Source organism: Humulus lupulus, chromosome X (genome assembly GCF_963169125.1).
Source record: "Humulus lupulus chromosome X, drHumLupu1.1, whole genome shotgun sequence".
Classification (NCBI taxonomy): domain Eukaryota; kingdom Viridiplantae; phylum Streptophyta; class Magnoliopsida; order Rosales; family Cannabaceae; genus Humulus; species Humulus lupulus.
This window is the reverse complement of record NC_084802.1, coordinates 202,765,801-202,780,685: the sequence shown is the minus strand read 5'-3', so window position 1 is coordinate 202,780,685 and position 14,885 is coordinate 202,765,801.

Genomic DNA, 14,885 nt, shown 5'->3' with positions numbered 1-14,885 from the left:
ATCTTGCCAGGTGTACTCGTCGTAAACCAATTATTATTTTATTTTTTATTTTTAATTTTGTGTTTTTAACCAACAGTGATTGACTGGGTTGGGGTTTTGATTTGAAAGACGTAGAAGAGAATTGATCCAAGTACGTGGTGTTTATGCAAGCAATCTTTTTACTGTTTAGTCCTTTGAGAATTAAGTTAGGAACATAATTCTTTGTACTTAAAAAGTGGGCAATTCCGTAAAAGTAACAAAGCAAGCAAGAATATGCTGCTGATAAGTATTAACGTGTGGCAAGGCAAAGTATCAAATAACATAGATTATTGGATTTGGAATTGGATATGGATAACAAGCAATTTATTAAATAAATAACAATAATAATATTTTTAGTAGGGTCTACATAAATAACGGTTATCATCTCATCTCATCTATGCTTTTCAAGAATAAAGTTACACTTAATAATAAGCTAAAGCTAATTCAATTGTGTCAATTTTTCTTTTAATACATCTATTATAATTTTCTCTTTTTGAGTATTATTGGTGTTCAATTAAAAGGTACTTCAAAAAAATAAAATACTATCACCATATAATTAATTTGTGGTGTCGCTCTCACAGCCTCAAATCACAATCTCATGTTGGAAAAGAAAAACAACGATTTTTATTATTAGTAAGAATGTTGGTGTGGTAGTGTTTTGTAATGTGTAACAATAAATAAAATTAATAATTGATTAAATAACAACCAAACCAAGTGAGATTTGGGTTTGGAGCCAGGCCTTAATATATTATATCAATATGGGACCACTAAAATGGTTATGGTATGTAGGGCTAACCATTGTAAAGAGGCTCGGTTCGGTTCGGTATTAGCTACTTCTTTAGAAGTTGTTCTCAAAGTCACATGCAAAATCGACCAATTTTGACAAAGAAAACAAAACAAAAGAGTAAAAAATAAGACAAACTAATATTCTCTACTCTTGCTATGTTAGATAGAAAGTAAGGCATTAGCAAATAGCCAAATGTAATAATAATACATTACAATGTTTTTCTTCTTTCCTCTATTTATTTTCTTCCTTTTTATGTACAAACAATATTTAGAAAAAAGAAAGTAGAATCGTCAATGAAATGGAGGACTATTACTATTAAAGTGACCCAACAACAATTTTTTTTTAAGACAGTTTTGGTGAGCCATACAAAAAATACATGAGTAACTCATCTATACTATACCTACTCTTTATTTCTTTAATGCCAATATGCCATACTTTATATAAGAAGATAACTAACACTACTGGAGTATATGACTGTCATCTACTAGACTAGAGATTGAGAGTGACAATGTGACATGAATGATGTTAATAATTACAGCAAATAATAAGATTTAATTAATTAACTAACTACGCGCATGTAATAACCTTAATCCTCTCATAAAGCATAATTTATAATAATTGTAGTTGATCTCATGCTTATGACAATGTATTAATTATAGCCCACACCCAATTAAATATATTTAATGTATTTATAATCAAATATTGCTAATCAATTATCTCTAACTCCATATGATCAAAAAAATGTATTAGATAGACAGAGAATTCACATATTATAAAATAGCAAAATTTTAATCCAGAAAATCACAAAGGGACCCCCTTCGTTCTTGTAGGGGAATAAAAAAAAGAAAGGGAAACGCACAAAAAAAGATGAGCATGTGGAGGTGGGGGAGTTTCCAATGCTTTGGATTCTATATTACGTTTCACAGAGGGACTATGACTTTATTATTTACTCAATTTCACCACTAATCTTCTACCCAAAAAAAACAATAATAATAATATAAAATATAAGAAATTTAGCACCCAATTTTATTTCACGGGGTTTTGTTTTGAGATTTTTACAAAAATAATTATAATTTTCTAAATGTTTTTATAATATTTTTACTGAAAGTTCTTTAAAAATTAAAAAATTAATAATTTGTATTAATGAGTAGCAAAGAAGTAATTAAAAAATGTGATATTTATTGTGGGCTAAATTTGACTCATGCTATATTTTGTGCAAAATTTGTCACATGCTAAAAGTTATAGTGCTAAAAAATAAGCTAAAATTTGGCACATATTTTAGACCACTATTAAAGTTCAATTTTATGAAAATGGAATAAAAAATAACTATAAACTACTTTTATAGGACTCCATTGAAGATGCTCAAAACTATTGTTGTAGTGCCCGACACTCAGTCGATACTAAATTGCATAAATAATAGTATATCATATTAGGTGGTGTTAGTCATCATTTGTTATCCTTAGTAATAGCCTTACATATATACTTATAATATACCAAATATTTACCAAACATCTACAATAAATATACTAACAAACAAAATCATAAAAAAATATTTTTCAACAAAAATAGTAAAAATCTGTATTAGATGTAAATTTTGGTTTTGGTTTTGAACTCCAAATAGCTGGGGCTGGGGTTGGGGCTGGGGCGGGGCTATAGCCAAATGAGGTCACTGAGTCATGTGCTTCTAATAATACCAATTTGTTGGGCTGTCACTCTCAACCTCTTTCTTTACCCCATTCACTCACCTAAAACCCAACCTCACAATATCTTTATTTCTTCAATTTCACGACTTATTGTGTTCTACTTTTACATAACAATTTCTTCTATTTATGACATTTTTTCAACTCAACTGGGCTCTGCTCTATCACAGATATCTTATTTTTAACAATAAATAACAAAAAAAAAAACTAGCCGTTACGATAAGCAATTCGTAATTAATGCTTTATATCATATCATAAACACTTACTATTTATTGGGTTGCACCTACTTACTGCTTATTATTATTAAGACTCATAAAGTTGACTGCTTAATTTCACAGTGTTTGACTGTTTGGAGGAAAAAAAAAATACAAGAAAAAGAAGGTCGATTTATAAATAATTTCGCACTAGTTAGTTATTGTAGCATTAATATAATATGTTTGTATACTTTTTTGAATGCTTCTTGGTATTTGTAAGAAATTTGGATGCAAAGTAATAAAATAAGTAGGATGTAAAAAAAAGAAAGAAAGGGTAATTGGGATGTACAACAAAGTTTTTTACTAAAAAAAGATCCAAGTGTCCTGATTGACATTTAACATAGTTGGTTTGATTTGATTTTATTGGAGTTTTGTAAATAATTTATTTTTATTGGGAAAATATTAGCAAAGTTTGCAAACAACATTTTTACTTGGTTAATTAGTTTGATAATTTGTTAGAGCACTCCTAATGAATGTTATTCTCCATTTTTTAAAATATCTACCCAAAACACATATTTTTCTATTTTATCCTCAAGTTTTACATTATGTCATACATCAGCTTCTTTATATATTTCTCTACATCATTTAAATATTATATATTTAAACATATTTTATTAATTAAAGTAAATAAAATAATTGAAAAAAAAGAAATAATAAATGTATACTAAATAGGAGAGAGAAAGCTTATAAAGAAAAATAATAATATTAAAATATTATATAAATGATATGTAAATATTATGTAAATGTAGATATAAATTAATTAGAGTTTGTGCATAGTTATTATAAATATATGTATAAAGTAGCTGATGGAAGATATTTTTGTGAGTTTTAGCTAAATATTATAGAGAAAGTGTATTACAAAATACATCACCAAAACATATTTTTTTATAATTTACCTCAAACTTTTACCTTATACCATACACTAACTTCTCTATTTTTTCTCTATACCATTTAAATATTATATATTTTTAAATATATTTTATTCATTTTAAGAAATAAAATAATTAAATATAATAGTATCACACTCATATATATATATATAAAAGTTTATAAAAAAATAATAAAATATTTATAGTTTGATGAATAGTATTTCGTTACATATAGAGAAATACTATTCATTTAGGTAAAAAAATATAAGTTTACATCACCCATTAAAAAACTATTTAATCATTTTTTCTCTATATTATAAAAAATTAGACATTTTAACTCTTCCTTTTAAGTGTACTCTTATGTTCATCTTTGCAAGAAAAAAGTATTAAAAGCAATAAATAATTTGTGAGATCCAATCAAATCAATTCAAGTCGAATAACTTTGAAATAATAATAATAATAATATTAAATCAATCGTGCTATACCTAATTTAACTTTTTTAAATCTTTGGATACTTGAGTTTGTGTGTGAAAATCTATCATTACGTGCTAACCTTTAAAATAAAAACTATAATGTGTAAACCTGAAGATAATTTAAAAATAATTTCAACACAATAATTCCAAACAATATCTTTGGCACTATCATGATGAAACCCTAATACTGAACCAAACAGGTCCAACACTGCTTTATATCTTATTTATTCATGCTTTCGCTATTATTCACTGTATTCCATGACTTTCTGTTAATTTTTTTTTTTTTCATTTCTCAAATCAAAAGAATCTTATCAAATCATTAGGGGTTATTGACTTAATTTAGTTATATCCAAACATTTATTAGTAAATTACTTTGTATATATACTGCTCCATAAATGGTATGTCTATTTTACTTAAGGCGCTACCTAGTTGGGAAGCTACTCCTTCATTCATTCATTTATATAAATAAATACAAATATGGTTAACCTCACAATAAATATATATTTTTTTATGGAAAATAAGCCTCACAGCATTAAATTATTATGTATGCCTGAAATGTGTATTAGTGTGATGATGATTATAATTAAGAGAAGGTAATTTGAGATTGACTCGATTAATTAAAAAATTATGATGATAAAGATGGAAAAATATTTTTATATCTTTTTAATCATTTTCATACAAATAATATAAAAAACTTAAGGGAAATTTACATAATATATTTAATTTCACTAAAAGATTACATTTCTACGAACTGATTAATTTTTTTCAATTTTACCATTCTAAGTTTTTATATTTTTATTGTTTTGTCTGTTTTTCGTCTTTTGTGTTGTATTTTTTAGTTGTTTAGGTTTATGTATACTTGTTTTTATGTTGTTTTTTAGTTGTTTAAGTTTATGTATAATTATTTTGTTGTTGTGTTGATGTTTAATTAGTGTTTAGTTGTTTGCATATATATTTTAATTTTTTAAAAAAAATACACATTAGTATGCAATGGGTTGATTTCTAGTTGTATGTAATGAGTTGATTTCTAGTTATTGTCCAATTATTGTTTTTGAATGTGTTAATGGCCATGAATACCCATTTTACACATTGATTAAACATGTGTACCCTTTTTTTAAATAAATCCTTGTCAATCCCCACTTTTTTAGAGACAATTCCAAAACTACCCTTATTACTAACTTGACAAAGTTGTTTATCTTTTAATGACAAAGTTGACAAACTAGTTTAGTCTTTAATCATCAATTTTAACTAATTTGTAAACAACGAGTTTACTACTTGAGAAATTATTCAAACGAAATTGTAAAACAAAAAATAGATTAATCTTTTAAGTATTTATTCAAAAAAAATTGTTAAAATTAAGCTTAGTCATTAAACATTTATTTTAACAAAATTGTATAGGCAAATATTTGTTTCAACTAAACTGTAAACAATGAGTTTAACTCTTTAATTTTTTTTTCAATAACACTGTAAACAATGAGTTTACAATTCAAAAGAAAAGATTCAAAATATTTAAAGAGAAAATAATTAGTCAATGAATCAATCTGTGTAAATACTATTGTATGAAGATGAAATTTGAACTTGTAAGAGAAAATAAGATCGTGAATCAGTTTCTATAAACAAAAAATTCTAAAAACAAATAAGAAAATAGATAGAAAGTTGAGAACATTGATAAAAATTGAAGTGAAATAATTTAGAAATAACACACTTATTACCTTTTCAGAAATAATTGAGACAAATAGCTAATTTATTCATCACCATCCTCATGCCATTGAAGCAATTTTTTCCCTGAGTTTTCTAATAATGTTATCTTCATCAATGATAAATTGATCATGTTTTTTTTCAGCTAGGGAAGAAGACAATAAATAGCAGGGTTAATATAGTAAAATCGTTCTAAAAAAGAGGTAATTGTGTGCGATTTTTTAATATGGAGGTAATAGTGTGTATTAGATGCTAAAGAAAGGCATATGTGTGTTTATGGTTGATGTCTAATTGTTGTCCAATTGTTATTTTTTAGTTATTTTTTTTACATTGTATTTTTGTAAATAAAAAATTTTGAAAATTGTATTTTTGAAAGAAAAAAAAATAAGGAACCGTAAAATAGTAAAAAAAAAAAATTATAAAAAAAACTGCCAAAACTTAAACTTAATGAGCTAAGTTAACTTATTTATTAGAATTACTTTGTTGACGCGGTTCTTCGGCAACAGGTAATTAAGAGAAGAAGAGAAAGAGATTAGTACTTAAAAGTAGAACCGCCGCAGATATGAAATCTTTGTGAGAAGAACTAGGTGACCCTAAACACGTTTTTTAAGTGGTTCGAAGGTTAAAATCCTTCTACTCCACTAGTCAATATTATTGATCTTTTCTGGGTAATTGGTTTACAAAATATATAGTTCTTACAAGACTATTTTTTCCAACCCCTATCAATTCCCAGGGTCTCCATATTTATAGGAGAAGGCACCTGGAAATTGGTAGGGAGGTCATCCCGTGACCTTACCATTTGTCATATCAAGTCTGTGATATTCATGATTACTTCCTAAACCTGACACACAAGTGTGGTCTAATCAGTATGGAAGGAGATAATGGGCCGCACGGCCCAACCCATCCGTGGGTGTCTGAATACGCACGTTCCTGCGGCGTGTCCGAGAAGTCAGGGGGATATCGGACACGTGATGGCAGGATTATGCACGTTTATCTTGCGTGTTGACCTCCCATAGGGTCAGAGCTTCCTGAGAAGCTCGCTACCGGAGCAATCCATAACCCGAGCTGATCCTTCAGTGGTCGTCGGATGTTGTTCCCAGCTCCTGGAACAACAAGAAGGAGCAGGAAACTCCATCCCCTCGAGCTAGAAAGGGCCCGTCCTGAAGATAAAGCCTCTGGCCTGTGGGAGCCTCGGGCTAAATCATGTTTAGTCCGAGGATCGTCCTGCTAAACAGCCCGTGGGAAATCCAGGGCGTACATCTGCCCCCCAAGCTCCTGCTCGTGGTCCATGACGTCAGACATGGGAGACCACAGTTGGAGCTTTTAGACTTCTCCCACAACCCTTCGCATTCCATGCTTTTCGCATGCGTCTGATACGTGGAACGCCGCGGGTGGCGACGGTACATTCTACGAGAACCGCATTAAATGGCCTAGCCTACTGTCCAGCCGTCGTTTCACATTTCGAGTGGAGGGTCTCCCAGGAGCCTTTTACACGTGATCCCCCCTTGTATAAAAAGGGGGGTGGTCATCCCACGCACGGACCACCTTACCATTCAGAACCTCTCAAATTTCCTTCTTTTCTCTCTGACCTTCCGAAGAGCAAAACCCTCATTTCCATTGCTCTCGTCTTCTCCGTTCACGAAGCTTAAGCGTGCGAGTTCCTTCAAGGCCTTGGAGACTACTGTGCCAACGAAGCCCCTACCCGCGCAGCAACCTCGCTCACCATCCAACCCTATACTGTAAGTCTTCTGTCCCCATTTATTTTTGAAAGCATGCCACTGTAGCCTAGGTAAAAAAATTTACTGTAGCCACATGCAGAGGTTTTCTGGGTCGCGCGGATATGGAGGGTGATGGCCCTTCTTTGATTAGGGCACATTTGCCATGGGACATCGCCTTAGAACATGGGTTCCATGATTCTTTCTTAGGAACAATTTCTGGTAGGATCCGTAGGAACTTTGGGTGCAAAAACCGGGTAGCTTAGGGAATACGCCTTAAAAGCGGTTTTGCCACGCCTTGCCTGTTGAAACTTTCCCCCCAAGGCAAATTTTTTATTTTTTTTTTTATTTTTTTTTTTTTTTCTCTGAGCCATCTGACACACGAATTCCGAGTAATCTGGGATCTGTTGAGGGCATAGGCGCGTGTTCCTTGGAACGCGTGGCACCACTCTCCACGGGCTGGGCTTACCCCAGCTCGTGTACTTAATGCTTGCCTCACTCTCCTGCTTGGGTCGCCTTTTCTAAAGTGTTTTCTTTTGCTCGATAGGCGACCAGATGGCTCCAAAGAGAAATCTGCCACAGAAGAATGTGGGAAGTTTGGCCTCCCAGAAGGATAAAGGAAAGGCGGTGGTGACCAGCTCGCCAATTCCTCACTTTGGACCGGCGGTGGAGAAGCAGGCCGAGGTGGCTCCTGACGCGTTTTTCGAGGCGGAGAGAATCGTCTCGAAGATAACCAGCCAGGCAAAGATCACCAAAATCTTCCTTAACCACAACATTCCTCTGGGGAAGACCTCCGTGATCGCCCGACCTGCTGCGGATGGGGAGAGGAGCTGCACGCCGCTCGACGAGTCGTTCGCGGCCTGGAGCGGGGAACACTTCAAGGCAGGGGCCTTCCTCCCCCTGGATCAGTATTTTGCTGATTTTCTGAACTACGTGGGGTTGGCCCCATTTCAGCTCCCCCCCAATTCCTACCGTCTGCTGGCGGGACTGAGGTATTTGTTCCAAAAGCATGAGTGGGAGGTCCCCACTCCTGCTGATATCTTGTATTTCTTCTGCCTCAAAGCCAGCCCGGACCAGCGGGGGCGAGGCGACGGGTTCTATTACTTAACCCGCTTCCCTAACACAGCAGCAGTGATCGAGCTGCCGAGCCATCCAAACGACTTCAAAGACCAGTATTTTATGTCTACTGGGTTCCGAAACTGCGATCATCATTATTTCAACCGCCCTCGTAAATAATCCTCCATTTAGCTCGCCTTTTAACGGTTATCTTATTTTAGCCCGTCCCTTATTCCAATTCTGATTTCGACCAACCTTGCAGCCATCTACTCGAGGACCGAAAAGTCCGTGACCCTCGGGGGTCAATACGACACACTGGCGAACCTGCCTCCCAGTGAGAAAGACTACCGCGTGCTCGTGACGGACGAGACGATGGTATTCTGCAAGCTGATTTTCCCAAATCAGACTTTGAATTTGAAAAGGCCCCGGGGGCCTCCCCCAGCCCGCGACAACAGGCCGATCGTCGCGGAGGAGGTCGCAGATGACGAAGGCGAGGAAGAAGGTGAGGAAGTTCCTCTGGTGAGGAACAGGAAGCGGAGCTTGGAGGTCGCCCAGGGGATGATCGAGGAGAGGGCCCAATCCGGAGCAGCCGCGGGTCCTTCCGGTCAAGGTAACTTTTACTTATTTAAGAACGTAGATAGGGCCACTGCAGACCCCCGGCTGGTTAGGTTCAACCCTAGGCAGCTCGTCCATCGTCACCCAAGGAATCCGGACCTGGACACGCTCCCTGGCCGCATCCGAGCTAGAGAAGGTCCGCTCGGAGAACCAAGAGCTTAAACGCTCCCTGGCCGCATCCGAGCTAGAGAAGCTTCGCTCCGAGAACCTAGAGCTTAAAAACTCCCTGGCCGCATCGCGGGCAGACCTTGAGGTGGCGAAGGCCGAAGTCCAGACCTCCCAGACCGCCCTGAAAGACGAGCGGGTCGTGTCGGAGCAGTCCTTACAGGACCTATTCTATCACTGCTGGTCCCACAATCCGGACGCGGACTTCTCCTTCATGCCGCCGGACCTCTGGGCATTCCTGTTGCCGCGGCTTCAAGCCCGCCTGAATAAGGAGGCTCCTCCATCGGAGACTGGAGAGGCCTCTGCCGCGGCGGAGCAGGGTGAGACCGCGACCTCCAAAGGGCCAGCTGATGGGGCTTAGGATGCTTCTTGTTTTCGTATTTTGAACTCTTTTTTTTATGTGAGGCGTTTCCGCCTCGAGACAATTTGCTCAACCAGTTTTACATATATATTTTCATGTATTTGGTCATAATTTATCTCTTTATTTTTATGAACGTAGTTCGAGCTAACTTTATCCGTATCCCGGGCTCTTTAAATAAGATCCGCGTTCAACAATTTTCTAGTTCACTCCTAAGTTTTCTGACCTGGTTAAGACCAGGAGCTTATTTTGAAAAAACTTAGTTCGTGTCAACTTTTATCCGTATCCCGGGCTCTTTAAAGAAGAACCTCGGTCAACAAATTTTAGCTAACTTCTAAGTTTTATGACCTGGTTAAGACCAGGAACTTATTTTGAAAAAACTTAGTTCGTGTCAACTTTTATCCGTATCCCGGGCTCTTTAAAGAAGAACCTCGGTCAACAAATTTTAGCTAACTTCTAAGTTTTATGACCTGGTTAAGACCAGGATAGGACTTAGTTTGTGATAACTCTTATCCATAGATAAAAATTAACACCTAAGTCGTTAAGGAGACCTGGATATATCCGGGTACCATATGCCCCCCAAGTAACTGGGAAAGGGTCTTTCGTTGTTACTTTAAAATTACCCTTGCAAATAACGAGAAACATTTGATTTTTATTTATACATCGGAGGTGACCTTCTAGGTCTTACACATGTTTATTGATAATATTTCTTTAGGTGGATTGCATTCCAAGTCCGCGGGACCGCCCCTCCACCAAGTCGAGCTAATTTATACGTCCCTTCTTTGATGACTTCGATGACCTGGTATGGTCCTTCCCAGCTTGGTCCCAGAACCCCATCTTTGGGATCTTTCCCGGCCAGGAAAACTCTCCTCAAGACCAAATCGCCGACGCTAAAGGCACGTCTTTTGACCTTAGCGTTAAAGTAGCGAGTGATTTTCTGTTGATAATGGGCGAGCTGGAGTTGTGAATCCTCTCGCCTCTCATCCATCAAGTCTAAGGAGTGGCATAGGAGCTCGTGGTTCTTGCTCTGTTCGTAGGACCGGACCCTGTGCGATAGGACCTTTACCTCCACGGGGAGGACCGCTTCACTTCCAAAGGTTAGGGAGAAAGGAGTGTGACCCGTGGGAGTCCGATGTGAGGTCCTATAGGCCCACAGAACTTGGGGGAGCTGTTCTGGCCAGATCCCCTTTGCCTCATCTAGCCTCTTCTTGAGGCTTGCCTTCAGAGTTTTATTGACAGCTTCGACCTGGCCGTTCGCCTGGGGATAGGCCACGGATGAGAAACTTTTCACAATTCCGTTCTTTTCGCAAAATTCGGTGAACAGGTCGCTGTCAAATTGAGTGCCATTGTCGGAAACGATCTTTTTGGGTAGGCCGAAGCGACAAACGATGCTTTTAACCACGAAGTCTAGCACCTTTTTCGATGTTATTGTCGCCAACGGCTCTGCTTCGGCCCACTTTGTGAAGTAGTCAATGGCTACCACGGCGTAACGGACCCCGCCCTTTCCGGTGGGCAGGGCGCCTATTAGATCTATGCCCCAAATGGCGAAGGGCCAGGGAGACGATATCATTTTTAGCTCGGTCGGGGGTGCTCGTGCAACCGCGGCGAACCGCTGACATTTGTCGCACTTTTTTACGTATGAGATCGAGTCTTTGGACAGAGTCGGCCAGTAAAAACCCTGCCGAAGGATCTTCAAGGCCAGGCTTTGCCCCCCAGTGTGATCTCCGCAGAATCCGTCATGAACTTCCTGCAGGATGGCCTTCGCCTCACTTGGAAGAACACACCGGAGGAGAGGTAATGAATGCCCACGTCGGTACAACACCCCCTCGACTAGCGTATATCTCGGAGCTTGATAAAGGACTCGCCGTACGTCGTTGCGCCCTTCGGGTAACTTGCCCTCGACGAGGTACTCAACAATGGGAGTCATCCAGGTCGGCCTGATGTCAATCATCTCAATATCCGCTCGATCTCCGTCTATGCTTGGTTTGTCCAAGAACTCAATTGGCACCAACCCCAGGGTTTCTGCCTCCCCCGAGGTGGCGAGCTTGGCGAGAGCATCTGCATTGGCGTTCTGCTCTCGAGGTATCTGCTCGATCGACCCTTGCCCAAACGTAGATAATTCGGATTTTACCTTAGCCAAATAAGAGGCCATCTTGGGACCCCGCGCCTGATACTCGCCTAAGACCTGATTCACCACGAGCTGGGAGTCGCTGAAGCACTGGACAGAGCTTGCCTTTAGCTCGCTAGCTATCCTAAGTCCGGCTAACAAGGCCTCGTACTCTGCCTCGTTGTTGGACGCCTTGAACCCGAATCTCAGCGCCGAATGGAATCTATGTCCTTCTGGGGATATCAGAATAATTCCGGCCCCGGAGCCGTTCTCGTTAGATGAGCCATCAACGAAGATCCTCCACGATGAATCTGAGGAGGTGAGCTGATGTGAGTCTTCCGATGGGATCTCATGGAATCCTGCGCATTCTGCCACGAAGTCGGCCAAGGCTTGACTTTTTATGGTAGTTCGGGGAGTATAGAAAATCTCGAACTGACTGAGTTCGACTGCCCACTTTAGCAAGCGTCCCGAGGCTTCAAGCTTTTGCAAAACCTGCCCTAGAGGCTGATCGGTCATGACGTGTACAGAGTGGGACTGGAAGTATGGCCTGAGTTTCCGCGAGGCCGTGATTAGGCAGAACGCCAGTTTTTCCATCAACGGGTACCTCTTCTCGCACCAGAACGGCACTAGCTGCGTCCTCAGTCACGGCCATGTAGAGGAAAAGAGGTTCTCCTACCCTGGGCTTTGATAGCACAGGTGGCTCAGCCAGGTGCGTTTTTAGGTCGAGGAATGCGCCATCGCACTCTACTGTCCATTCGAACTTCTTGTTTCCGCGGAGCAGGTTGTAGAAAGGCAGGCACTTGTCGGTCGATTTGGAAATGAACCGGTTCAGTGCCGCCACCCTTCCTGTGAGTCCTTGGACATCTTTCCGCGACCTGGGGGATGGAAGCTCGAGCAGTGACCTGATCTTGTCGGGATTTGCCTCGATTCCTCGGGTATTGACTATGAAACCCAAGAACTTCCCCGATGCGACACCGAAAGTGCATTTCTGAGGATTGAGCCTCATGCCATATTCTCGCAGTATGTTAAAACATTCTTCCAGGTCAGCAACGTGGTTGGTGGCAGTCTTTGACTTGACAAGCATATCATCGACGTACACTTCCATGTTCTTCCCGATCTGATCCGCGAACATTCTATTTACCAGCCTTTGGTAGGTAGCTCCGGCGTTCTTTAGACCGAACGGCATGACCTTATAGCAATAGACATTAGTCGGGGTCATGAAGCTGGTGTGATCCTGGTCTGCTGGATTCATCGCGATCTGATTGTAGCCCGAGTACGCGTCCATGAAGGACATGAGCTCGTGCCCCGCCGTGGCATCCACCAGTTGATCGATCCTCGGCAACGGAAAGCAATCCTTGGGGCAGGCTTTATTCAGGTCGGAAAAATCAATACAGGTCCGCCACTTGCCATTGGGCTTTGGAACTAACACGGGATTGGCAACCCAAATGGGAAATCTGGCTTCGCGGATAAAGCCACATTTCTTGAGCCGAGCCACTTCTTCTTCAAGGGCCTCAGCTCGGGTTGTCCCTAAACGCCTCTGCTTTTGAGACTTTGCAGGGACGCTTTTGTCTAGGTGGAGCGTGTGCATGATTACGCTCGGACTGATCCCTATCATGTCCTCGTGCGACCATGCGAATACGTCTAGGTTCTTTTTCAGAAACGCGGTCAGATCCGCCTTTCTTCTATCGCAGAGGTTCTTTCCGAGCTTCACCGTCCGTGAAGGGTTTTGTTCATCGATGCCTACCTCCTCGAGATCTTCAATAGCTTGGAGCTCGGACCTGTCCTCGCCTACTCGGGGGTCAATGTCCTCGCTTAAGGCGAGCTTTTCGTCTTCGGAAACCCGAGGTTTTTCAATCTCAGGGGCCGCCTTGGGTCCCTGCGATTCCTCTTCATCCTGAATGGCCATCGCCACCTGCCCGGGTTTAGATTTTCCCTTCATGGAAATGCTGTAGCATTCCCTGGCAGCGAGCTGATCGCCCTTGATAGTGCAGACCCCTGTCGAAGTAGGGAATTTCATGGCGAGGTGCCGGACGGATGTGATGGCTTCGAAAGCAACGAGCGTTGGTCGGCCCAAAATTGCATTGTAGGCAGCGGAGCAGTCAATGACTACGAATTCGAGCAGTTTGGACACTGTTCGGGACTCGTCGCCTAGGGTGATCACCAGCTCGATCGTTCCTATCGCTGCTGACCCTTCGCCTGAAAAACCATATAGCATCATCGAGGTTGCCTTTAGCTCGGAGACGGTCAGACCCATTTTTTCTAAGGTTGAACGGAATAGGAGATTCACCGAGCTCCCATTGTCCACTAACACCCTCCTTACTCTCCGGTTGGCGAGCTGGACTGCTACGACCAAGGGATCGTTATGAGGGAATTGGACATGGCCCGCGTCCTCCTCCGTGAAAGTGACTGGTTGTTTCTCTAACCTTTGTTGTTTTGATTGACGCTGTTCCGGGACGAACTCCCCTCCATTGTGGGCCTTCAACTCATTTATGTACCTCTTCTGGGCGCCTCTGCTCGTGCCAGCCATGTGTGGCCCTCCAGAGATGGTGGAAATCTCTCCCTCGACCACGGGGGGAGGGACGTCCTGATCTACTCGAGGTCCAGGTTGACTGGCTGGGATCTCCGGAGCGGGTCGACCTGTGGGGACCCTGTTCCGCGAGTATTGCGCCAACGGACCTGCTCGGATGAGAGTCTCGATTTCATCTTTGAGGTGCCTGCAGTCGTCGGTATTGTGCCCGACGTCGTTATGAAAACGGCAGAATTTGGAAGCGTCTCTCTTTCCCTTAGGGTGCTTTATTGGCTCCGGTCTTTTCCAGGGGACTCGCGTAGCGTTGGCCAGGAAAATATTCTCTCTGGTTTGGGTGAGCTCGGTATACGCTGTGAACACGGGCTTGAATTTATCCACGGACTTATTCTTCTTTTGACCGTGCTGGACGTTTTCACCATTTCCTTTTCTTTTGCCGCCACCGGGCTGGTTGCTCTGCGTGACGTCGGGAGTCGCTACTACGATCTCTGTTCCCGCCCCAGCGGGCTTCTCGAGGACCTGGCTGGTCCCCGCGGCTGAAGCTTC